Below are 27,386 nucleotides of genomic sequence, written 5' to 3'. Positions count from 1 at the left end.
CTTTTTAGTTTAGTAACTTAAGATGTCATTGAAAAAACTAATAGCAGAATTTGGCCCATGATTTTTAATCTAGTAGTTTCCCCATAAGTGAAACATCATCAGATATACATAACTGTTGGCAAGCACTCAACACGCAGGTTAGTCAGAAGAGAATTCACAGTACTTTTATTGAGTGCATGACCTTTTGACTCCATATACTTTCAGTCTTATGTTAATACTGAGCATGCTCAGCAGCAGGTCACAACCATTAACATAGCACTGGCATGCTAAAACTGCAAAATCTGATTAGCACAGTCATCCTTTTAGGAGCAAATCTATCCATCTATGTATCCCTCTTTTTACCAACTGTAGCTACTCTATGACAATTGGAAATAACTTTACATACATATGGCCAACATCTTTGAAATACTTTTCAGTCATTTAATCAATTATACTTTATTTCAGATATACATTTATCTAGCCACTTGTCCTGTGACCTGGTTCCTAACACCTCTCAAGGCTACTTATCTTTTATTTCACTGGGCAGCATCACCGCACTGAAGACTAGCCCCCATCTAGCTCTGCAACCTCAGGGTATGTCTACACTATGAAATTAGGTTGAATTTATAGAAGTTGATTTTTAGGAAGCAATTTTATACAGTTGATTGTGTGCCCCCCCACTAAGCGCATTAAGTCAGCAGAGTGAATCCACAGTACCATGGCTAGCGTCGACTTTCGGAGCGTTGCAGTGTGGGTAGCTATCCCACAGTTCCCGCAGTCTCCGCTGCCCACTGGAATTCTGGGTTGAACTCCCAATGCATGATGGGGCAAAAACATTGTCGCGGGTGGTTTTGAGTACATGTCGTCAGTCGCCCCTCCCTCTGTGAAAGCAAAGGCAGACAATCGTTTCGTGCCTTTTTTCCGTGCAGATGCCATACTGCTTTCAGCAGACGGTGCAGTAGGAGTGCTAACCATCGTCATCCAACCACCGCTTCTGCTGTAACTCTGCTCTCCTGGTGCCGTGAATCAACCTCACAGGCCCTCTTGTTGTTCTTTATAAATATCTATTCTCGTGGCATCCCGTCGTCATCCACCATTTCCGCTGCAACTCTGCTCTCCTGCAGACGCCAAACCACGGCAAGCATGGAGCCCGCTCAGCTCACCGCTGCTGTTGTAAGCACTGTAAACACCTCGCGCATTATCCTGCAGTATGTGCAGAAGCAGAACCTGCAAAAGCAGGCGAGGATGGAGACAACAGCACGAGCACGATAGTGATAAGGACATGGACACAGACTTCTCTCAAGGCCCGTACGGGCCCTGGCAATTTGGACATCATGGTGGTAACAGGGCATGTTCATGTCATTGAACACTGATTCTGGGCCTGGGAAACAAGCACAGACTGGTGGGACCACATAGCTTTGCAGGTCTGGGATGATTCCCAGTGGCTGCGAAACTTTCGCATGCGTAAGGGCACTTTCAAGGAACTTTGTGACTAACTTTCCCCTGCCCTGAAATGCAAGAATACCAAGATGTGAGCAGCCCTCACAGTTCACAAGTGAGTGGCAATAGCCCTCTGGAAGCTTGCAACACCAGACAGCTCCCGGTAAGTCAGGAATCAATTTGGAGTAGGCAAATATACTGTGGGGGCTGCTGTGATGCAAGTAGCCAAAGCAAATCACTGAGCTGCTGATATCAAGGGTAGTGACTCTGGGAAATGTGCAGGTCATAGTGGATGGCTTTGCTGCAATGGGATTCCCTAACTGTGGTGGGGCGAGAGACAGAACCCATATCCCTATCTTGGGACCAGACCACCACACAGCCAGTACATAAACTGCAAGGGGTACTTTTCAAGGGTGCTGCAAGCACTGGTGGATCACAAGGGACCTTTCACCAACATCAACGTGGGATGGCCGGGAAAGGTACATGACGCTCCCATCTTCAGGAACTCTGGTCTGTATGAACAGCTGCAGGAAGGAACTTGCTTCCCAGACCAGAAAATAACTGTTGGGGACGTTGAAATGCCTTTAGATATCCTTGGGGACCCAGCCTACCCCTTAATGCCATGGCTCATGAAGCCATACACAGGCAGCCTGGACAGTAGTTAGGAGCTGTTCAATTATAGGCTGAGCAAGTGCAGAATGATGGTAGAATGTGCATTTGGACATTTAAAAGCGTGCTGGCGCAGTTTACTGAGTCACTTAGATCTCAGCAAAACCAATATGCCTATTGTTATGCCGCTTGCTGTGTGCTCCACAGTAAGGGGGAGACGGTTATGGCAGGGTGAGAGGTTGAGGCAAATCGCCTGGCCGCTGATTACGCGCAGCCAGACACCAGGGTGATTAGTAGAGCACAGCAGTGTCATACATGGGATTCTAGGTGGTAAAAGACAAGAGTGTTTTTTCCCAGATGTGCTTTCAAGTGATTTATGATCAGTTTCATATTCTTGTAACAGGTATACATCATGGGGGCTCTAGACTTCTACTTGATTAGATCAAAGTTTGATAAAGAGCATAATGTTGAGGAAATTGGTGTGGGAGGGATTTCATATCTAAGTTTTAGAAACATAGTTAATAGTTACTCCCATATTTAGGGATAGATTTATGCTAATCCAAGATTCCTCATCCTGATCTCAAAGCACACAGTGAGCTCACTAGGCATTTTCTTACCTGTAAGCACTTTTCTCATACTAATCAAGAAGCATCTGGTCATTAAAAAGAGACAACTTCCCCTAAAATGAAACTAAGGACACCAGAAAAAGCAGGCAAATTTCACCACATATGTCATACTGCACAGAATGAACAAAGTTCACTAGGATGCAGAGCTTATAGCTTTTCTTCCTTGAGAAATCTTCTGCTCCTACCTTCCTTTTATTCCTTCCATGCCCCTTTTTTTTGGGAGAGGGCAGTGAGAGGGGAGATCAGCTGATGTCTCAGGTGCTGAGATATTTCCCTAGAGAGCCACCTGTGGATCACTGGCAACTAGTTCCTCAGATTGGCACTTGTAATAAGCAGGCAGATTGACAACATTCTCTGGAGCAAAGGAGCAATATTGGAGGGAGACATCATTAGGTGTGAGGATGGGGCACGCTTGCTGTTGAGGACATGACAGGAGTGGAGATGCGAAAGGAACAGAAGACTTTCAAGCAGAAACCACCACACACACATTTTTATTTTTTATATATATAATCTCCCACCGATTCACCACAATACCGCCCCCCAAACACACACACACACACACACACACACACAGTTAAGACTTTCATAAAATACTGTAATTATTTAAAGTTTGTCTGACAGTTAACTGTCTGCCTGTCCTTTCGGGAAGTTAGCACCTTCTGACTCCTCCTAAACTTGAAAAATGTATAGAGGCAGCTTGAAAACAAAAACAAGCAATGCAGTCATAGATAACATGGTGGAAACACGTTCACTGTATCTTAGACGTCACACAGTTACAATACATAAAAAACCATGAAATGGAGGTTTTTGGTGCTATATATCCATGTTCATCATTTAAGCAATAGTTCATTGAATTTGATACTATCTAAAATGTTCAAGCTGCAGTCACGCACACACTTTCAAAGATTTAAATAAAGTGCATAGAAAAATATAGTTTCCAGGTTACAACTACTGTGAAAGCTTTAAAATAAAATCTGGAATTTATGTTCAGGAGTTAAGAGAGATGAATGTTTGACAGAAGAATCGGATATAAAATTCAAGACTGACATACTATAAAATATCCAATTTTAGAACTATATGTATTAAAACATTTTATATTGGGTTTGGAATATAAAACATCATGGTATGAATGTGGTATGTAACAAAGCAAAATAAAAAAGTTAACTAACTTTAGAAAATGAAATGGTCTTTTAAAGCATATTCATTCTGTTTATGACACAGTTTGGTAATCTAACATGGTTGCCTTTGAATTATCATCATAAAAACATATGGGTATCAGACTTTTCTGCTGAGTAAATTATTTCTTTATTCTGCTGACTGAAATGATTCATTATTTCCTCATTATGGATCTGAATAAAATGAGTCTGATGTTATTTATGAAATTATTGCTACCATTTTAAAATAACTTCTGCACTAATAGAAGAACATTTGTTTCAATCATTTGCTTCTACCCATTGAATTCCATATTTTTAGAAGAGCCCATGCAAATTTTGCATGCTGAAACGGAAATTTGCATGTGAAAAATCAAGTGATGGCATGTCTCATAGCCCAATTTGCATAAACAAATATAGATTCTGAAAGCACAAAGTAACATGTCTTTCTCACCAACAGAAGTTGGTCCAATAAAAGATACTACCTCACCCACCTTGTCCTCCCATGCAAACAAAAATACACACAAGCTCTGAAGTCAATTTCGCCCTAAGTGCATATAAAACGAATGTAAACAAAAACAGAATAAGAATTCTTCATAATTTAGAGGAATGGAGGAATTTCAGAACAGCACAATGTTTTCACAACAAACAATGTACTGTTATCTATACACTGTAGTTGATCTTTTCGTTTTAAAGAATTTATGAGATAGTGTCTTTTGCAAAACTCTCTCTGCAAACGTTAAACAAAAATCAGTCTTCCTATATATTTATGCCAAACTACATTAAGTACTAATTTAACCTAGAGTAAAATACCATGGACAGTATTTCAGCACACTGTTGTCCTAAATCTGTGATTAATGCTGTGAGCTACACCCAGCCTAGCTTTCCTAATCTCTAGGCTTTCTAATTTATAGCAGAGATGGATAGGCTATCAGTGGGGACTTATGAGGATTACTAGCTGTTTATCTCTCCCTTGCAGAGACACTTTACTGCTTACAGAATTACCATAAACCCTCCAGCTACATAGCTACTTCTATACTTATCTGGAAGTCTGGTTCCCTACAGCACCAGAGTGCAAAATGTTTTGATAGCTATTGCCAAATTATTACGAAATGGAATAGTGGACAAAAATAATTTTATAAATGAACTGATCACAATGTCAAAGCCAGTCATGTTACTTCACTGGTAATTTATGTTGTCTGCATGTTATCTTGTGTTCCCTCAAAAAGCCAGCACTGTGATCCTGTCCACACTAATTAGAGTTCAGCATTAAGGCTTAGAGGTTGCCCTAAAGCATCACCACAGGTGGAACTGTGAAACATGTCATTTCTGAACTAGGAGCAAATTACATAACTCCTCCCTCCCCGCCCCCAACAGATTTCATTTTTATGGCCAGAGGGAATATTATTTACCTTCATACCACTATACTTAAGATTTTGTTAGTGTTCCCATGAAAATCCCTTATTTTCAGGACCACAAGTTTTTGCTCTAAGATGAATCTAAACATAGAGAGTCCTAGTCTTACAACAAATGTCTTATTTACTTTGGTTGCTTGGAGCAGAAAGTAGGAAACCAATCTTTCTTACTTTCCAACAGGATGTTTTGGGTATATATGCTTATATACTGTGTGCGCACAATGGTAATTTCAAAAGGAAAACAGGAAGAATTAGAACCATCATGTTCTGTTTTCTGATAGAGTAGTGTCCAGGTGCAGTAAGTTTAAATAATTGAAAATGTCTTGCAATACAATTTTTTTTTTTGGCACGGGTATCTGCATTTTCCCAGTACATTCTAATAGCATTCTAATAGCCTTTCAGGTCCAACTGTTGCCCAATCAAGCACACAACGGACTCCTATTGAATTCAATAGCAACTGCATCCAAAGACAGAATTTGGCCTTTAGTATGTACATACCTAACCTGGTAAATGAGAGACATTTTAAGCAGTGCAGAATTAAAAGCTTTGATCATGCAATTGCATGCATCCAAGCATGTGCACATATTTCTCCAATTTACAAACAACTCGGGCATATTTTTGTGCTCAAAATCACATCGTGATTAACATCCTTATCTAACCTGGAGACAGGTGCTCTCATTTGCACAGTCTAAACAACCATTTCCTTCTTAATGGTTATTCAAATAAACAATGTATGTACATATCTTTTGTAACCAAGAAGAGTTTTAGCAGTGACAAATTCGTAAGAGTATTACTTGAAACATGACAACTTCTTTTCTCTTCATTCCCTAGAGTTATTCATTTCAGTTTATCACACCTACACACCTTCTGCAATACTCACTCCTCTGAAAAAGTTAGAAAAAACTAACCTTTTGCCTGCATTCTCCCTATAACCTGGTGGAATGACTCAGCACAAACACAACGGAGGTGCAGTCAGCAAGGCTTTCTCCTTGAGGGATCATATTTATAACAAGAAATAAAAACAAGTTACCCAAAAGAAAAAGAGTGACCAGAAATTCCCCAGATGAAGTTCATCTCAGTTCTGTGATCCTGAGGTGTTGAGTCCTGCCTTCCACAGACATTTTCCACTCTCTAAACAGATCTTCAGCTGGTGCAAATCACCATAGCCCTATTATATTCCTTCTCCTAAGCACCTGTGTAAAGGGGAGGGGAGGAAGCTTAAGGTGAGGACAGCCCCTTGGTAAAGGAAGGATCAGTCAATGCACAATGCAGGATCACTCCTGCACACTGTCACACTCTGTTAGCAGAGTGAAAACACCTTCTTACTGCTGTCACTTTTTCCAGTGCCTGCTGAAAACATGCAAGATTGTTTGGAGTTATCAAGACAGATTTGGCTAGATTTATACAGGCAGATTTGGCAGCCTTTCCATAGGTACTTGAAATCTAATCATGTATTGACATAAGATGTGAGGCTCTAAACTGTACCATCTGAATAAGCATCTGTTATTGAATCAGACATGGATCAGAATTTTATTAATACAGCACATACATTTCTCATCACCATAGTCCCCTTACATCTGTACTTGTTGGCTATGAGTACATATCTCTCCGTTACAGTTTCCCCCTGTTGACTGCTTAAGATTGTATCCCAAGGACATAGTCCAGAAGCAGGCCACAATTCATTTCCTGTTCCTCTTATTTCTGGGAGACAGTAATTTGCTGCTGGCCTAATAACAGCAGAAAACTACTGAGTCTTGCTGGCTCAGCTCCACTGACACACTCATTAGTGGGGGCAGGCCAAGTCTATGTCCATTCCTCTTCCTTCCCCAGCCCTTTGCAAAGGTAAGCAGGTGTGTGCACAGCACCCTTACGCTTCCATGCCTTGACTCAAAATCAGGGTAATAGTTTACGGAAATTATAAATGTAATTATAATTATCTTGTAGCTTATCTACCTATTTTATACTCATTTAGAAACACTGTCAAATACTGAAAAAGAGTTTGCAAAAATGTGTGCCTATTCCACATGGCTGACCTGATTCTCCATATTTGTGCCCTTTTTATTTGTTAATAGCCACAAGTGTGGGTTTTTGTTATCATGTCTGCTTGGGGAATAATTTTTTTTTAAATGGATTAATTCACCTCTGCACAGACGACCAGAAGAAAGCCACTGTAACAGTTAATCCCACTTAAGGGGCTAAGCAGTAGGTAGGTCTCGTGCAGGTCCTAGTTATGGGAATGAATTTCATCCTGTTTCAATACTATGATCACTAATCACAAGGACATTTATGCATGAACATAAGTATTCACTCTTCTACATTTGCTAATCACCATTATTCATCAGTTTAAAAATCTTTCAAGGATCCATATAAGGCAGGAGAAATAATACCATATGATTTAAGCGGCCAGTCATATGCAATGAACAATAAATAATGAAAAACTGAACTGAACAGCTAATAAAAACTCCACAGTCGAAAACTGCTCGTTCAAACTATTTGGTGAACACTTGTGATCAACAAATACAACTGCATCAGTTCGCAAATTATTCCTGATCATAAAGGGCCTCATCCAGCTAATTTCTTTGCTACAAAATAATCCAACTAGCTCTGCAAAATCCGCCAGGGACCTCAAAGCTGTGGAAGCCCCAAAATACACCAGAGACACTACAATTCAGACCCGTGAGGGAAGATAGAGAGTAGAGAGGCTGGAGAGGGGACTCCACATCTTCCTGTGCTCTACAGAGCTGAGCTCTGTTGTAGGTCTCTAAGTGTTACCATGTGAGGAGAGAGTCAAGCACAGGGAATGGTAGGATGGGGCCAATAGGTCTGCAAAAGGAGTGGATTCTCTTCATACAAACCGAGCAGCTGCATCCTGGTTGCGCTGATACTTGGCCATACCCCAAGCTGTGGGAGGTTTCCCTCCTAAAAACTGCCACAGTGGTCCTCACACAAAGTCTGTTTTGTCTTTGTGTTTGGGAATTACCCCATCTTATGCATCACCTGAAGGAAAACAGTAAGTTAATTCACACCAAATAGGTGCATAACTTCATGTTTACTTGACTGTGCATCTTTCTATTTACTCCTTTACTTTATTCAGTCAAAGTCTTTTGCCGTTTAAAGGGACACTATCACATTTGTTCAGGCACAATATTTCAGTTATCTTAAAAACAGAGGTAAGAGTTAAAAACGTAATATAAATATTTTCAATTATATTTTTAATTTTTTTAAAAAGAAAATATTCCCAGAAGTGTTAGAAACCCAGATCCACCAGAAAGTGCAACCAACCAGCATATTGTTACTGCCCCAGATCCCTGCAAGAATTGCAAAAACACTGGAAAATAAATTTTTATACTTTTCATTCTAACCATTTACAGTGTTATTAGTATTGCTGATAATGAAACTGAGTTATTTAAAGTACATGCTTTTTATCCAAACAACCTCTTCACTAATTACAAACTTCTTATCTGTGTTACATGCAAATAATTTGTATCAGGAATGTAGATGCCCCTGTATTTGCAAGATCTCAAAAAAACAAAACATACTATCCTCAAAAGAAGAAAACAACTAGCTGACTGAGTTTTCAGGAAGAGAGTGCCTCATGGCATTCTAATGACATTTACAAGCTGAATTCCATTACGAAAAATTATGTTTGATACTAATTTTCCTCATTATTTGCACGGAGTCAGAAACTAGGCATTGTCAGTACGAAAAGAATTTAAAAAGACACCTTCCTTGTATCCCACTGTGCGGTGTCACAGTGCTGTCTTTCATTTAGGACTCCATTTAGCGGAACCATAGAAACAAGTGAAAATTATCTGTGGCAGTAAATTGATAGATTTACTACCAAATGGTTACAAAAAATTACAATAAATATGATTACAAGCTAGTTCTCCTCAAACAATGCAGACATAAGATTTATTTCCTTTGACTTGAGCTGTAAAAATCCTCCCTTGGCTCAGATACTAGACATTACATGAAGATCATCACCTGCTTTAAATATAAAGTACATGCATTGATCCTCCCCAGTTGAGGCCTACATGAAGCTATTCTTACTTTCAGATTACTGATAAATCTTAGCACTGAAAGTAATTGTGTCATTCTATAAATATCTGTACTCTGTCAAAGTATACTCAGCCGCACCTTAGGGCATGCTTCTTTCTCCCTTCAGCCTCTGCCCCTCTTTTTTATGACTAGTGAATAAAATTTCATAGCAAGAAGAGAAACAAAGCATAAAAATGCTAAGAATTTTGTATGGAAAACCCACTGGTGGAGAATATAACACAACTGAGGGTGAGATTTTCTCTAAATGAGCCCTTATTGTTGAGTTTCAAAGACTGAATGTAAAGATCTGAAAGACAACTGTCTAGCAATGCATGACATGCTGATTATAAAAGAAAATATTGCTGAGGGGGGAAAAAGCCACCATCATCTTCTGCTGGTAAACATTCAACAGAGCCATGTTCAATGAGGTATATATTGTAATCAAGTTGCAATCATTAAGTCAGAAAGACTGGAAAGAAAGATGAAGATGGAATGTCTCTTTTAAAGTGAAAATAACTCAGGATAAGTACAATAGCAGTGGGAGAACCAAAACCTAGTAATATAGATTATATAATGCAATATAGTCAATCATAAAAGATGGCTTTCTTGATGTTAGAAGCATTAGTGTCCAAAGATGCATGCAGCTGAAGCAGATACAAGTGCCTTGTATACACATAGAAGTTGCAAATTGGAAGCTGAGGTACAATCCTGCTTCCATTACCATTTCGGGCCAAAAATGCTTAAGAAACTTTGTGGGAAATGAAATTCTCATCTGAAAAACAGCACTAGATAGCTTTTCTTTATGGAAACAATCAGCTATGCTTTATATTGCTAGCCAAGATAATACAGCCACCCCCTAGAGAAATGTAAAAGCTTTCCCCTGAGGTGTCTGTGATCTCTCTCTCTCCCCCAGACAATCTCAATGTACAGAGCATATGCTATATTTGCTGTAACAAAAATTATTTCCTAACTTTGAATTTTGCTTCAAAGGTGTTATCTATTAAATGCTGCAAGAATCAATTTGTTAGATTTACAGTGATATGACTTCAGACCTTTGCTTGCTGCACTGTGGTCATCTATGAATGAGCACCTAGCCCCACATTCAACCACTGATGAAACTCTGATGGAGTCCTCACACTCAATACTTCAAAATCATGCACCATGAAGTGAGCTACTTTTCACTGCGTTATGCTCAGAATTGGCTGTCAAAACAATTTCTTCTTTTCTCTTGTGAACCTTCAGGTTTGCACAAGTCTAGATCTGCATATACTGTTTGTACTAATAAAAGCTACAGTATATTTTTATTCTTGTTTTTTCTCATAAAAACAATCTAAGCAATAATGTAGAGTATGTAAATGATGAATGGCCCAGATCAAGAGATATACTCAATAGGAAGCCACCATGGATCATTAGTGTTTCTGAATAGCTTGATTACTCTACTAGCAAATTCCAGGAGCTGTTACTGCTCATGCAATATTTTCTCAGGAGTTTAGGACAGTTTGTATCTGTGTGAGAAATACTGATGGTAAAGATATTGTACAACTCCATTCATTCTCTTTCACATGAGAAATTACATGGGCCAGATTCCCAGGACTGTTGCAGCTGCTCAGTGCTGATCTAGTAGCAGAGACAGCTTGAAATTCATCCTAAGCTGAGATTCAGGAACTCCCACATCGTGGGGGAATCACTATATGGCATAGGGCTGCTGAAGTAGCCCTATGTCACCTCTTATGTCTCCGTCACTGGGGAATCACTATAGATGTCTGTTCCCACTTGGCAGAAGGGCCCTTTGGGACTATCAATTTAGAGCAGGCCCAGGCTCCTCTAAAACTTAATTTGGAATTAGACTAGTGCTTAGCAGCCCCAGCTCAGGAAGCTGACACTCCCCTTTATGCACCTCTGCTGGCATAACCCTTTATGCACTCCCCTCAAACTACAGTGGGTGAATAAATGGCTGGTCTTGACAATTTGGCCCCATATAGATATATTTATCTAGAACCAGGACATGCACTCTATGCCATGTAGACTCACAACAGCAAAAAGTTCCTCTAGCCATGGTAAAAATTACTTTAACAAAAACCCCTGCTTTTGCACAGATGTTGGACTGTGTTTTGTACACCTTTTAATAGGAAGGCTTTTCTTCTCTGAAACCGTTTTTCCCTACTTATCCCAGATTTCCTCCATGGACCAGATGGGAGGATTTTGCCATATCTCTAGGTTGAGAAAGTAGCTTCTTTACAAGCCTGACAACTGCACAGGCAGCCAATAGGTGTCTGGCAAAACTAACAACTAACAACTAACTAATAAATGTTCATCATTCAATGGTTTTTAAAGGGATAGCTCTACCCCAACAGACTCAGATTCATACACGACCGTAGCAACTTAAAAATACCACGATCCCATTGTAAGAACTGGATTTTCTCCTGGTACAAAATTTTCCCTCCTTCCATTATTATTCACTATGCTGTGTGTTGATTGGTTGCCCACCCTCAGCCTAGATATGTGCTGCATACATATAGTAATAATATGCTTTGCTAGTCTTTTTGGCAGAAGCACTTCAGTAAATGTAAGAATTTTATCATCACTCACTAGTTCTCCAGATGCACAAATAAAGAGCATAGAAACACTACTGTTATAAAAGCAGGCTCAGCTGAGGCATCAGACAGTATCACTAAAAACTTGTAATAGACTGTAATTTGTTAGACATGATAAATAAGATCTTTCCATAACATTTTCACACTATCATAGTGGATTTGAGGATTTCAAGTTTAACTCACTTTCTAGTCCTCTCTTTGAAAGATTATCTATCTCTGAGATAATTTGATTACAAATTATTTCTGTGGTTTTTGCTAAGAATATTTTAAAGGCTTCTAGTAAAGTGAATAAAAATCAGCCAATAAAGTTATCTGCTGTAGAAGATCAGGCATCATTCAAAATGTGAAAATACCAGAATAGATTTTATATGCAGTGTAGCAGGGTGGTCCCCTGCTCCTGCACTGAAGGGGTTAAAAACAGCCCTGTGAAGGGGCTGTAGCTGGAGAAAGCAGCCTTTAGGCTGGGGCAAGAAGCCTGGGCTGATTGGGGAAAGTAGGCTCAGCTGTGGCCATGCCCCAATCAGGCCCAGCTGGCCCCTATAAGAGGCTGTGAGCCAGAAGCCAAATCAGTCTCTCTCTAGCTATAGAGGGAGATGGGCCTGGCTGCAGGGAGCTGGACATAAGGTACCTGAGTGAAGCAGGGATGGGGAAAGGCTGGGGAGCTCTAGCCTGGAAAGCCCCAGGCTGCAGCCTAGCATTGGGCTAATAGGTACTGGGGATTGCAGAGGGCAGCCCAGGGGTAGGCCAAGGCAGCAGGTCCAAACCCTCCTTGCCAGTGATGAGTAGGCTGATACTGCAGTCTGCCCCAGGGTGTGGGACTAGACAATGACTGGCAGTAGCCATATACTGAGGCAAGGTGAGGATAGTGGGTGGAGGTTCCCCAGGGAGGGGAGACCCAAAGAGAATACATGGGGTGCTAGCTAGGGGCAGCACCCCATGTAAAAAGGGCACCGGGGTCCAGGGAGGGACACGGGGGCCAGAGGACAGGAGGATCACCGGCCTACAGAGGGTGATCCGAAGCTGGAATGAGCTAATTCCCAAGAGTCACCAGCAGGAGGCGCCGCAGGGGTGAGTACGACTCCTCTACATGCAGTATAGTTCCAAAGGACAGAGATATCCTGCCATAAATATTATACAGAACGTATGTCTGTGCACAAGAAAAGAGAAAAATCAAACAAATCAACTGTAGATTTTTTTTAGCTGAATTCTACTAGTACACAGGCATATGTCTGAAGAAGGTGGTCAAAAAAATCCAGAATTTGCAGAGGAACTCCAGATTTTCGATGTGGTATTTCTCATTCTTCATGCTCTCTGCTTTCATACTTAGAACAAGCAACGCAAAAGATGCTGTAGGCAATGCAGTGGGCAGCAGTGCAAACATTCATTCTACAATCATCATTTTCTTGAGGAATCATGGTTGCAACTTCCATTTTCAATGCTGACAAGCTGTCTGGAAGGACTGAAAAATTTCTTAGGGGGATCTCTCCCTTTGGAGAGTATCAGCACATAGCCCCACATTCTGGTACACTGAATCTAGCAACCTTACCAGTGACTAATTACTTCAAAATGCAAAAAGATTTGGTGCCAAAAAGAACGACTATTATATTATATATCTTAGGTGCTGTTGCTACATTGAAAATAAAGCAAAATATGAGGATGAAAGAAAAGGCATCACCTCCCTTTTTAGCAGAATGTAGAAGCCAAGGCAGGAAGCTTGAACAGAACAGTAAATGTTTACTATAAAATCAATGTGGACATCAGCAGAGATTTCTGGCTGGCTCTCAATGGTATCATACCACTAAAACTTAATAAATGCAGAGACCTGTTTTCATTATTATTATGCGTTAGTTCCATTTTATAATACTAATAGAACAAAAAGCAGAGCATTCCTAGTCACTCTTACAATTCTCAGGTGGTCAAGTAGTAATTCTCAAAGTTTCAAATCACCTGGGACCCAATTCTGTCAGGTTCTTCACAGTGAACAACAGTGTTTTATTATGCAAATAGTCCCACACTGATTGAACGAACTACTAAGGCTGGCAGAATTAGGCTCTTGATTTTTCGCATTCTGTCTTGTAAAACCTCCTCAAACAAGCTAAAATTGCCTAGAAATGCTCTCTCTGTCATTCCTTATTACTTAATTCTAGTCACACTCAGGAGTGGACTGGTACAGCTAAGGCTCTATCAGCATTTCTAGTGTATATCACAAAATCACAGCTGACATGGTTGCATGGAACATCCTCAGTCATCTAATCTAAAACCCAAAGGAGGCTATTTGAATTCATTTTTACTGAAACTTGGTGCACATGCCTGTCATCACAGGATCTGATTTTTATTCATTATTAGCGCCATTAAGATATGTTTTTCCTCTTTCATAAATAGTTTGTGTCATATTTTAACAAAAGGAAAAAAAAGCTGACATTTAACATAAGCCATTTCAGACAGTTATCCCTTACTTGACTTTGTATATTTAAAAAAATTCAATTATCTGATTTATAACTAATCATTTTAAAATTATTTACAACACAGTTCTTATCCACTTAAGGTGATCAATTCCACTTAATGTTTTTTATTGGAATTCACATAAGTTCGTGAAAAACAACCCCTGCCACCATATGCATTAAGGCCCCAATTCATCAAAGCATACGCCTAATTTTAAGTCCATTGACTTAAACATGTGCTAAAATACTAGTCAATGGATCTGAAATAACTTCCTTTCCACTACTACAAAGCTGGAAATAAGTCCCACATCTCCATAGTATGGATTTGACATTAACATGCACATTACACATTGTGTTTATTGTGTATCAAAAATGTTCTCAGGAATCTCGGGTATCCTTGTTACACGCGTTCCTTTGGGGCATATCAGAATTGGTGTATTTCAACGCAATACACAAGTGCACAGCTAAAATGATTTCCTTTACAATTAACAATCAATGAGAGGCATGTCCTTAGAGTTTCAAATACCACGCCACCATGATGCTACTGCTGAGAAAATAAACGCAGACACAGTTTATGCAAAATCCTACAATATTCACAAAAGTCGGACATCTAGCAAGAACCATGCCAAGGACATACAGGATCAAAAAAGCTTATGACAACAAGAAAATAGCATATATTCTCATATGCCATAAAGAAGAAAGCATATGTTAAGTAATTCCATTGTTCTATAGAATGGCTCTTGTTAGTGATAAATGGCTCCATGTCTAGTTGGCAGCCGGTATCAAGCGGAGAGCCCCAAGGGTCAGTCCTGGGGCCAGTTTTGTTGAGTATCTTCATTAATGATCTGGAGGATGGCATGGACTGCACCCTCAGCAAGTTTGCAGATGACACTAAACTGGGAGGAATGGTAGATACGCTGGAGGGTAGGGATAGGATACAGAGGGACCTAGACAAATTAGAGGATTGGGCCAAAAGAAATCTGATGAGGTTCAGCAAGGACAAATGCAAAGTCCTTCACTTAGGACGGCAGAATCCCATGCACTGCTACAGACTAGGGACAGAATGGCTGGGCAGCAGTTCTGCAGAAAAGGACCTAGGGGTTACAGTGGATGAGAAACTGGATAAGAGTCCACAGCGTGCCCTTGTTGCCAGGAAGGCTAATGGCATTTTGAGCTGTATAAGTAGGGGTATTGCCAGCAGATCAAGGGATGTGATCATTCCCCTCTATTCGACATTGGTGAGGCCTCATCTGGAATACTGTGTCCAGTTTTGGGCTCCACGCTACAAGAAGAATGTGGAAAAATTGGAAAGAGTCCAGCGGAGGGCAACAAAAATGATTAAGGGGCAGGAGCACATGACTATGAGGAGAGGCTGAGGGACCTGGGATTGTTTAGTCTGCAGAAGAGAACAACAAGGGGGGATTTGATAGTTGCTTTCAACTACCTGAAAGGTGGTTCCAAAGAGGATGAATCTAGACTGTTCTCAGTGGTACCAGATGACAGAACAAGGAGTAATGGTCTCAAGTTGCAGTGGGGGAGGTTTAGTTTGGATATTAGGAAAAACTTTTTCATTAGGAGGGTAGTGAAGCACTGGAATGGGTTACCTAGGGAGGTGGTGGAATCTCCTTTCTTAGAGGTTTTTACAGTCAGGCTTGACAATGCCCTGGCTGGGATGATTTAGTTGTGGATTGGTCCTATTTTGAGCAAGGGGCTGGACTAGATGACCTCCTGGGTCCCTTCCAACCCTGAGATTCTATGATTCTATGCGATATAAGGGAAAAAAACACACTTTCCCAAACCCACTGCAGTATTAAAGGAGGAGAGTCTGCAAGCTGAATTTCCTAGCTTTTGTTGGTTTTAGTCACTCAGAAATAAAGATGGACCTAGAATCATAGAACAGACTAATCATAGACTTAAGCTGCAAAGTTTAAGATCTAGATTTCAAAGATCCTAAAGTTTGTAGGTATTTGAATCCAGGGTTTTGCCTATCTCTACTCAAGAATCTTCACATTATTGTAAAATGGTTATTTTATTTTCAGTATAAATCAGTTTTGTTCCCAGCCCTCTGTATAACCATTTTTGCAATAACAGCATTACAGAATCTGAAAATGTCTGGATTATGTGATAACCACCCTCCCTTTCTTCCACAATATTTTACTGTTATTGGAATGGAGTCAGCCATAGAAGCTTCTGCAAAAATATAGCTGGTAGCTCAGCAATAATTTCTGAAACAGAATTTACAAAGACCAAGTTGAGAAAGTTGGACAGCTGCAAAAATTCTGTCTAGAAAGAAGTCCTTTACTGTATATTGAACATTTTCATCACATTCATAGAAATAATTTGAACTCTAAAATTAAAGCTTACTTCATTGTGGTCTTTTCAAATACCTCAAATCAGCAAGCTACTGGAAGAGTCCAATTATGAAGGGTAATAGCAAATCCAATAAGGACATGGATATACAATAGACACCATATAATTTTAACTTTCTTTCTAACAGAGAACCAGCACAGGTAAAGGTACATTCTCATTGTGCTTATCCATAGAGTAATTTTCAAATGTCAAAGACTTCTCAGTGAATGCTGACAATAGGGAACACTATTGCTTAAAGGCTGGCATGTGGCTGAAGTAGGCACAAAGGACCCAGTCCTGCAAAGTGCTTAAGATAGATGTGGTCTGACTGAAGAAAGGACTCTATGGATCAACAGTGGTAGCGCAGATTGCCTGGAACATTCGTACATAGGATAAACGGGGATAAAGGAGTTTAGGGGAATTAAACAAAAAACCCACACACCTCCAAGTTTTGTACTTAACATTTTGTTTGTATGCTACCTGTTTCCTAAACTGCAAGGTCTTAAGGGACCCCTGTGATCATCTAGTCTGACCACCTGGTAGGGTGACCAGATGTCCCAATTTTATAGGGACAGTCCAGATTTTTTGCTGTTTTTCTTATATAGGCTCCTATTACCCCTCACCCCTGTCCCGATTTTTCATATTTGCTGTGTGTGGTCAACCTACCTCCTGTGTAACAGGCCATATAATTTCCACAAAATAATTCATTTTGAACTAGAGCATATCATTTCAAAAATTATCCATCTTGATTTAAAAATTTGCCATTGATTGAGAATCCACTAGAACCCTTAGTAAATAGTTCTAATGATTCATTACCCCTCACTGTTAAAAATTTACACTTTATTTCCCATCTGAATATATCATGCTTCAACTTCCAGCAATCAAATGTTGTTATATCTTTGTCTACTACAGTGAAGTGCCCATTATCAAATATTCCTTCTCTGTATAGGTACTTTTAGACTTTACTCCAGTCACCCCTTCACCTTCTCCTTAAGCTAAATAGGCTAAGCTCCTTCTATCTATCACTATAAAGCATGTTTTCTAAGGATACGTCCACACTACCCGCTGGATCGGCGGGTAGCGATCGATCTATCGGGGATCGATTTATCATGTCTTGTCTAGACGCGATAAATTGATCCCTGAACGCGCACCCCGTCTACTCCAGAACTCCACCAGGGCAAGAAGCGGAAGCGAAGTCGACGGGGGAGCCACGGACGTCGATCCCGCGCCGTGAGGATGGGAGGTAAGTCAATCTAAGATACCTCGACTTCAGCTACGCTATTCTCATAGCTGAAGTTGCGTATCTTAGATCGATTCCCCCCCACCCGCAGTGTAGACCAGGCCTAATTGTTAAATCCTTCTCATGGCTTCTCTGAACCCGCTCCAATACATCAACATCCTCCTTGAATTGTGGAAACCATAACTAGATACAATATGCCAGCAGCGATTGCATCAGTGCCAAACACAGAGGTAAAAATATTGTCAGACTTGTCTTTTTATAACATAAGTTCTTAAGGGCAGGGAACATCTCCGACTCTGTGCTTGTTCATCATCTAGCACAACAGGGGCTTCCATCTCTGAATGGGGCATACAGAAGCAGCTGTAATTCAAAACAACAACATTAAAGTCAATGGGGCTACTCACATGCATAGGTGCTGGAACTAGAGATGCTGCTGCACCCCCTAGCTTCAAGTTATTCCCATCATATACAGGGTTTACAGTTTGGTTCCATGGCTCTCAGCATCCCCGCCCCCCCATACAAATTGTTCCAGAACCCCTGCTCAGATGCTTCAAGTTTTGCACATGTTTAAGTACTTGGCTGGATCAGGATCATGGTCTGGGGTACACTTGCCAACAATGGGGGAGCAGCATGGTAGACTGCCTTGGTTCCCATTTGCCAGCCTTCAAGAAGTATGTTAAAAAATTGGGAAGGGTTGAGAGAAGAACCACAGGAATGACTGACGATTGGAAAGCGTGCCTTATAATCCAAAACTGCAGGAGTTAAATCTATTTATCTTAACAAAGGCAAGGTGAAGAGGTGTCTTGATCACACTCTAACTACCTGCCCAGGGAGTAAACACTAGAAAATGGGCTGTTCAAGGGAACAGACAAAGATAACAAGGTCCGACGGCTGGAAGTTGAGGCTAGACACATTCAAACTAGAAATAAAGTGCAATTTCTTAACAGTGAGGCTAATTAACTATTGGAACAATTCACTAAGGACTGTGCTGGATTCTACATCACTAGAAAATTTTAAATCAAGGATTGGCTATTTTTCTAAAGATCGCCTTAGTCCAGTTTTATACTGGATAGTCCTGCTTTTCTAATGCACCCTCCCCCACCCAGAACTGAGAAACAACCAGAAGTGGTTGTGTCTTCTTATCAGATGGGAGGGTGCCATAATGAAGAATGCCCCACTCTGTCTGCTAGAGTGACCTTGCACACACTGTGTGCATTAAGTCATGCCAGCTGAGGAGGAGAGGCATGCTCTTCAAAACTGTGCCTCTCCATGCAGTGTCAATTTGCATGCACAGTCATGCTCCGGATGGGGGAGGGGGGACGGGGCGGGTGGACACACCAGCGAGGGCCGGCCATACCATTTCCATAAATACCAGAATGTTGGGTATTCTGGGAATGAGAGAGTGGCCACCTTAGTTCTATTGGACTTGAGGCAGGAATTAATTCAGGGAAGTCCTGTGGCTTGTATTCTGCAGGAGATCAAACTAGATGACCATAATGGCCCCTTCTGGCTTTAAAATAAATAAAAAAAAGAATCGATGAATCTCATCTGGTTGTTGGACTGGTCTACACTTAAAAGTTAAGTTGACATAGCTACACTGCTATGGGATGTAAGTTTATCACACCATGGAGTGCTGTTGCTAGGCAGATCTAACCCCCGGTGAAGGTGCAGCGAGGTCTACAAAAGAATGTTTCAGTCAACCTAGCCACTGCCACTCAGGAAGGTGGAGTTGCTACAACAATTGAAAAATCCTTTCTGTCATTGTAGGAAGCATCTACACTATGAAGATACAGTGGCATAGTTATAATGCCAGAACCGTGCCAGTGTAACACCTGCAGTGTACACATGGCTTTGGTGTACAGGTACAAACAAGTAGCAGCTGGTGCCAAAAATAAGCAGTGGGGCTGCCGATTGGATATAAAATATTTCTGGCTTCCCACCCTCCTCCAAAGTCTTTTTGGATTTCCCAAATAAAATCAACCAATTAAGTAGTTTGGGGCTCTTTCCCCTCCTACTATAGCTCCTCTGATGTAACTTCCAACACTGCTTCCCTTCTCCCCCTGAAAACAAGCATGTAACTTCCCTCTTCCTTTCCCACCCCTCACTGAATTTCAATCCCCTTTGACCTAGCCTCCCCTTACCACACCAAAGGTTATCCCACCTACACCTTTCAAGTTCCCCCACTTCTCACCAGGTCATACACTCCTTTATGTTCCTCGCCAGATAACAGAAATTTTCCATAGATGTTTCACAAATTTTCCAAAATAAAAATGTTGGTAGAAATTTCTAATTTTCTAACGGTTTTTGACCAGTATTACAGTAGAAAAAATATTTTGTTAAATGAGATACTGGCTTGAGCTGGTCTTACTATTTACAAAGTACAATTGATTCACCAAGGGTGAAATCCTGACCTCTTTGAATTCAATGGGATTTCTGCCATTGCTGTCCACGGGTTCAGTATGGCATTCCAAGTTTTCTCCTATTTTTTCCTGAGTACAGGTTGTCCACAAATCATGATTTTTACAAATTTACAAAATATTTGTAGTGAGTATTCAGTCAGTGATTCAATATTTGCAAGGAATATATTACTGAAGCTTTCTGATTGGTCACATAAATCATGTAGTGCTTTTCCCATTCCTTGATTAGATGACAAAGTTTTAAACCATATTTACACTGAAACAAACTCAGTTGCATCATGAAACAATTTTTGTACCTGGATGAGCAATATTTTGGATATGGCCCCCAAATTTACTACTGGAACAAACGTTTGCCAACTAAACCTAGGTACTATGAAGATTTAGGAATAGAGTTGTGCCGAAAACGTTGATTTGTTGAAAGAGAAACATTTCTGTGGGAATGTTGATGAATTGTTTGAAGGAAAGCACATACGTTTCTGGCAGAAACCTGCCTGGTTTCCTGACAGGTTACCTATCCACTTGCTTTGCTGGCTGCTCAGCAACCTTCCAGTCAGGTAGTTCGAATGCGGAACTGCCCAAGCTCCCTGGTTCCTCAGCAGTTTGCCTGGTGGGCTACAGTGGAGCTGGAGCTCCCAGGGATGTTGTTTCATAAACACCAAAACATTCCTGCTGAGGGAACATTTCTAAAGCAAAATATTGCAGAATTTCATTTGAGAGTTTTTTCAAGGTTTTGGCTTTTCTTCCCAGTTTGGGGTCCCCTCAAAATTCTGCAAGGAAATGAAATTGGCTTTCCGGCCATCAAGTGTTATAAATGGGCTAAACCACAACCAAGTTTCAAATTCATTTAATTGTTTGTGAATAGGGTTTTACACTATCTGACTAGCTCTGATAGAATTCATTTGTAGAGAGCCTGGGCTGCTTTCAAAGGTCAGGCTGAGAGGGTATTTGTTTGGAATAAATGAGTAAAAAGAAAAAAAAATGCTCAAGAGGCTATTATATCACTGTGCTGAACTACAGTACAAATAGAGTTGTTAATGTGCTTTTCAATTAGTGTTCTCATTATATCCCCTCCAACTTCAATTTCCAACTACTTTGCTACATTGTGTTTCATTAAAACAGAGGGAGTAAATGGAGGTGATTTAATTATTAATTACATGAACGGTGCTGTACAAAGAACTGCACAAATTAGAGCTTCATTAGTTTATTAAATGCTTTCACTGAGGTAATCCTGTAGTAGGACCAATGGTTGGAGTTTTTTTTCATTACTTATAATTTACTAATAAATAATGGGCTATATGATCTCAGTGTACACAGTGCTTAATGCTTCACCAGATGTTTGTTTTGTTTTGCTATGTTTAGTGGCTACAACAGATTACAAAGCAATCTCAATAAGGACAAATTAAATAATAAGGTAATTACGGATGAGACAAATGGCCAAATACAGCCAATGTACCTAATACAATTTAATTCCCTTAAAATGGCTTATGCTGAGGACAGCAAATAAAAATACTACTATTACAAATTTTTAATATAATTATTTTGATAATATGAGTAAGACCAGAAGGACCTATTTCATGATCATTGTTTATGTTACCTCTTTATTCGTTCTGCTGAAACTAAGTCAGTTTTCTTTATCCAGACACTTTAATTATTTGCCACCTCCCCGACCCAAAAAAAAAAGTTTTGGAAAATTGATATATTCCCACCTTAACATTTGTATGCAGCAAAGAGTAGTAAATACTAACTAATGTCCTGAAACTGGGACTCTGCAAAATCCTTGTTCACTCTTTTTCTTAGTTTCTTTTTAACTTATTTTTGAAAAAAGCTTGTTTAAATAACAATGTGGCTGGGTCATGCTTTGCGATCAGCTCAGAGAGGCTGGATGAGAACTGGTCATTACATCAAAGAAGAAACAAGAGTCCACACAGTGGAATAATCTTCAATGTAGTTCTATTGGTATCTCTTCCTGTGATTTATATGATACAAGTATAGGACCCAATAGATCTAGACTGGTGTATCAGAGATTGCAGACTTCCCTTTCAAGGGTATTGGGGCGGGCGGAGAGAAGGCCTGAACAAGATCATCCTAAACAACGGCAACCCCAAAGATCTTAAACTGGAATTGTTCTTATTTCAGGTTGCCTTCTGAAAGCAGGTCCTGTGGAGTGCTTAGCACTTTAGGGGGGAAAATTAGTAAAGTGATATTTACTTACCCCTACTCTTTGTTTTAAAAAGCAATCCTAGAGACTGGCAAATGGGCAATCCTAGAGACTCCATGTCAGGGTTCCCTCCCCACTCTGAACTCTAGGGTACAGATGAGGGGACCCGCATGAAAGACCCTCTAAGCTTATTTCTACCAGCTTAGGTTAAAAACTTCCCCAAGGCACAAATTCCTCCTTGTCTCTGGACGGTATTGCTGCCACCACCAAGTGAGTTAGACAAAGATTCAGGAAAAGGACCACTTGAAGTTCTTGTTTCCCCACAATATCCCAGATATTAATTAGCAAAAGACACAAGATTAACAGCAAATCTACGGTGGACAGGCTTTGTACACATAACTTAGCTTGTTTAGTGTCTACTGTATTTTCCCATTTCTTTGTGCCCCCTGGTAGGCCCTCTGATGCAGATTCTCCTGCCCCTTTGGGGAAGGCTTTTAATTCAGGAATGTGTTTTGGTCTTTGGCCAGGAAGGGGTGTATTGCAACCATGCTGGCCCTCTGCCCCTCCCTCTGGAACTTCTCTGGGCTGGACCCCACACACTTGTGCAATCAGGCAAAGTTTTTCTTTCTCCTGCCTCGAAGAGACAGCTTTATCTCTTACAAGCGTAGCAGGAACATCTTTCAAATGGAGTGCTCTGGACCCCTTTGGACACCCCACCAATAAGTCAGATGCTCTCTATTTCCCTCAAACAGGTATACCATGGGCAGCAACAGTGCAACTTTCATAAAACATCCCACCAAAGTACCTAAAAGTTGACTAGCTACGAAAAAGAAGGTAGGCTAATTTTTATGAGTGTTCAATGCCTGCCCACTATGCTGGGAAGGGAGCCAATTGTGATAGATATATTTTCTGATGTGAATAGCTGTCCAACAACTAATGGAGTGAAACCATCAACTCATTTCATTCAGGCTACCTGCACATGATACCATTTGGTTATTACCAACATTGTCTCGCTTTAATCCAGTGTCCCAGAAATGGAGACTCCATAACCCTTTGAAAGCCCCTGAGGGTATGTCTCAAGTGAAAGTATGATTGTAGACACATGCAAGCTTTAATTTAGCTAGTATGGATAACAATAGTGTAGATGACACCATGTACCTCACCCTGGTGTCGCCACCAGAGTATAAGCAGCTAGGGAGCCTGTTACTCATTTTGTTAGTTCAAGCTGCCACATCTACACTACTACTTTTAAACAACAATTAAAGCTAGCACATGTATGACTACCCATGCTACAATCACACCTTCCCTTGCAGTGTAGACGTACCGTAGGCAATTTCTAACTCAATTCCATTATTTTTACACCTTTCATGGGACTGTTAATACATGCACTGAATGCTATTGTTGCTCTGAATGCTATTTAAACAATGATTAATATTAAATGTTAAATACACACAAAAAATAGTTGTGCCAAAGGGCGTAGTTCCTCTCCTGCCTTCTCCCCACAGAAACTGCAGTGGTTGTGCTTTCACTTTATTCTTTTATTTTAAGTTCCTCCACCATTTCTACAACAATCCCCCTACAACAGTCTATGTATAGCGCCAGAAGCACTCGTGAGGGGAACAGAGGTCTCCCTCTCCTTGAGGCCTCTGTGTTTCTGACCTCCACTAGCCCTGGTCTCCTCTCCCTCTCCCTCCTGGCACTTTCATCCTGCCTCTATTAGCCTTGGGCTGATGGGGTAATTGACTTCTTAGACAATCCAGCCGGCCAGTCTGATTGTCTAATTACCTCCGTCAGCTTTCTCAAGGGGAGCTGGTCGCTCAGATGTGAGAGTTCAAGCGTACCTGTTTGCTTACCTGCATTCTGTCACAGGTTGCATGATACAAGCTGACCACTGTCTCAAGGCTTACATTTTCTGATTCCCAAATGTGATATCACATTACAAACCTACTCTCCGTTTTAACTGACACTATAGAACTATAGCTCAAGTCTCTTATCTCCCCAGATACCAATGCAGTTAGACAAGACATTCATTTAGTTGTGACTCTCAAGCTGTTATCCCCGGTGGTCAGATTCAGTGCCTCATTGGAGGAGGGGCTATGGAACCATTTTACCTACATTTGCCTCTTCCCTCGATGCAGCAGAAAGTGCATAACTTCTAGTGAATGTTGGAAGAGAAAACCACTGTTGCCCATAATCTGGACATTGTGTGCCACAAACACTGCCCAGGCTGAATGTGCTCCGAGTTTGCCAGGTGTTGTTACACCTTTAACAGCCTAACATATTGTGATGCAGGTGGTGATCCATTTCAAATGTCTCTAAGTCATGACTGATTTGTCTCTCAGATGTTCGGCATAAGAAATAAAGAGCTCGTAAGAAACTCAGATATACAGACTGATTCAGGTGGCATCTCTTAAGAGAAATTTAGGGTGTGGTCCAAGCTGAAACTTGTCCTTGAAGAAAACTGTATACGGTTATCAGTGACCAATGCATTCAGTTCTCTACTCTCCTAGAAGAGGTAGGCGATGGCCAGTCAGAAAGCTACCTTCACTGACAGATGTAGGAGCAAGCACGGTGCTGGGGCGTCAAGAGGAAGATCCATAAGAACATACAACATTAAATTCAAATCCCAAGCAGTAGTTGGATCTCTATCTAGAACTTTCAGGAATCTGGTCATAATAGGGTTAATGAACACAGTCTACCCAGCTATAGGGTGAAACGCTGAGATGCACCCAAATAGAGCTGATGGCTAGATCTGATTCCTCAAGGTGCAACAGATAGCCCAAGATTGTTTGACTCTTAATCTGAGTCAAGGACACATTATGGGAGGCTGCCCAGATAGAGAAATGCTTCCACTTACTCAGGTAAGTAGCTCTTGTGGAAGGTTTTCTGCTATTAAGGAGAGCATTCTCAACTGCTACTGAACACAATGTGCCTCTGCATTCAACCACTGATAAATCATGCTGTGAGACGCAGCACTTGAGGACTCAGATGCAGCACAGAGCATTGGTTCTGTGTCATGAAGTCTCTGGTTACTGGTAATAAGTGATCTTGAGGGGACAGTTTTTAGAGAACTGAATACCAAGTCTGTCTTGGCTAGGCTGGAGCTATAAGGATCATTCTGTCATGATCTTGTTTGAGCTTGAGGATGACCCTGGGAATCAGGGGTGCTGGTGAGTATATATACAGCAGACCCGTCCCATGGCAACAGAAAAGCATCCGATATTGATCCTAGGTTGTGAGTAGCCCTGGAATAGATCCAGGAATATTTCCTGTTTTGCCCAGCTGCAAACAGATCCACCAATGGAAAACCCCTTATGTATGTGTTTAAATTGAAGGATCTGCTCAGACAGTCCACCAGGCCATTTTGAACCCCAGAAAGTGAGAACCTGAGGGTGACCGAACTCTGAATGCACAAATTCTGCAACTTGACTTCCTCCTGACGGAGACTGTCTGACCTGGTACCCTCTTGTTTGTTCACATAAGACAATGCTGTGAAGTTGTCAGCAAGTAATTGGACAGTTTTGCTCTGAATGTAAAGCAGGAACTGCCAACATGTCCACATGGGCAGTCCACAAGCCTGGCTGTGGAATCTGTTGCATCCAAAAAAGCCTGCCGAGCTGATTGAGACAGGAGGCAGCCCTGGGTGATGAGTGATTGCAATTGTTCTCCGGAACCCTCAGGCAGCTTGCTTGCAAAGAGACATTGCCTCCCAGTTAGAGAAGTCATACATTGACAGAGTACTATAGTTGGTGATCCAGAGTTATAATCTTGCTGCAGAATATTTTTTTCTACCAAAAAGTTTGAGCTTTTGGGGATCTTTATTTTTGGGGGTAGCCCTAGCCCAGCCCTGCCAACTCCTCTCATTCATCATGGCCACTACTACTAAGCCAGGTGTGGGATGTAAAAAAAAACTGCTCAAACCCTTGGGACAGAAGCTGGTATTTATGTTCCATTCATCTGGCCATAGGTGCAATGGAGGAAGGACTTTGCCACAGTGTTTTGGCGGGCTGCATAAGGGCCTCATTGATAGGCAGGGCTACCATTTCTACCACAGCGGGATGGAGCGTGTCAGTCAGCTTGTGGGTATTCTCCATCACTAGCCCCACTTGAATGCCCAAAGAAGCTGCCATTCTCCTGAAGATCTTCTGAAATGCCTTAAAGTCAGACACATGGTGAAGAGGATGCATAAGGGGACGGGGGCAAAGGAGTTAGCTCTCAAGGCTGTTCTGGTGGTACCAAGACAGGTTGCAGCTCCAAAGCAGAACAGGTAAAGCCTGAGCTTGAGATTCCAAAGGCTGATCGGTATCAACCATCACAGTCTCTTGGTACTGGCAGGAGATGGCTCCCTTCTGGGGATTTACTCGTATGAGCTATTGGCAATATAAAGCTGGATGCTGGAGGCATCCTATAGGGCAACTAACAGGGCCACTGATGGGGCTGGAACAGTACTGGGGCCCCAGGCATGTCTGGCCCAAGCATCTCAATCCCTGGTTAAGCTCTTCTCAAACCCATGCTATTAAGTATGGGAAGTGGTTTGGGAGGAAGCTCTAGACTCTGGTATTGAGATACTTGACAGCCTACCTCAGAGTCTGATGAAGACACAGAGTATTCTGAGACGGTGCAGTACTGGAAGGGGACTTCGGTGACTGAGATCTAGATCTGCAACAGGGATGTGGCACTAGGGAAAGTATGGGCAGCTTCCTAGCCGCCAGTCACATGCAGCGTGGAGGAACTGGTACTGGACCAAAAGAAGTCGAAGGAGTTGGTTGGTGACCCCAGAATAGAGCATTCCTTTGCAGATGATCTCAGCATCTGTGCCACCGACCTGAAGCAATAGTGAAGATGGTACAACAGGCATAACAAGTCCTGGGCATAGCAAAAGTCTCTGGCATAGTCAGTATGGATATGGGTGGCTGTCCCACAGTGATT

The 27,386-nt window shown here is 41.2% G+C and overlaps 1 protein-coding gene across 5 annotated transcripts in view; it reads right to left on the bottom strand.

Moving 5' to 3' along the window:
* DLGAP1 (DLG associated protein 1) overlaps window positions 1-27,386 on the bottom strand; it is a 593,928-nt gene that overhangs the window by 451,853 nt on the left and 114,689 nt on the right. The window contains exon 1 of one of the 5 annotated variants that reach the window (XM_039526429.1): window positions 6,129-6,160. The exons of the other annotated variants lie outside the window; for them this stretch is intronic. The gene's annotated coding sequence lies outside the window, so the exon portion shown is untranslated. Of the gene's footprint in view, window positions 1-6,128; window positions 6,161-27,386 lie in introns of those variants that run through there. 5 annotated transcript variants of the gene reach the window in all.

The sequence above is a fragment of the Mauremys reevesii genome, linkage group 2 (genome assembly GCF_016161935.1).
Source record: "Mauremys reevesii isolate NIE-2019 linkage group 2, ASM1616193v1, whole genome shotgun sequence".
Lineage (NCBI taxonomy): Eukaryota > Metazoa > Chordata > Testudines > Geoemydidae > Mauremys > Mauremys reevesii.
This window is presented reverse-complemented; position numbering and strand designations above follow the sequence as displayed.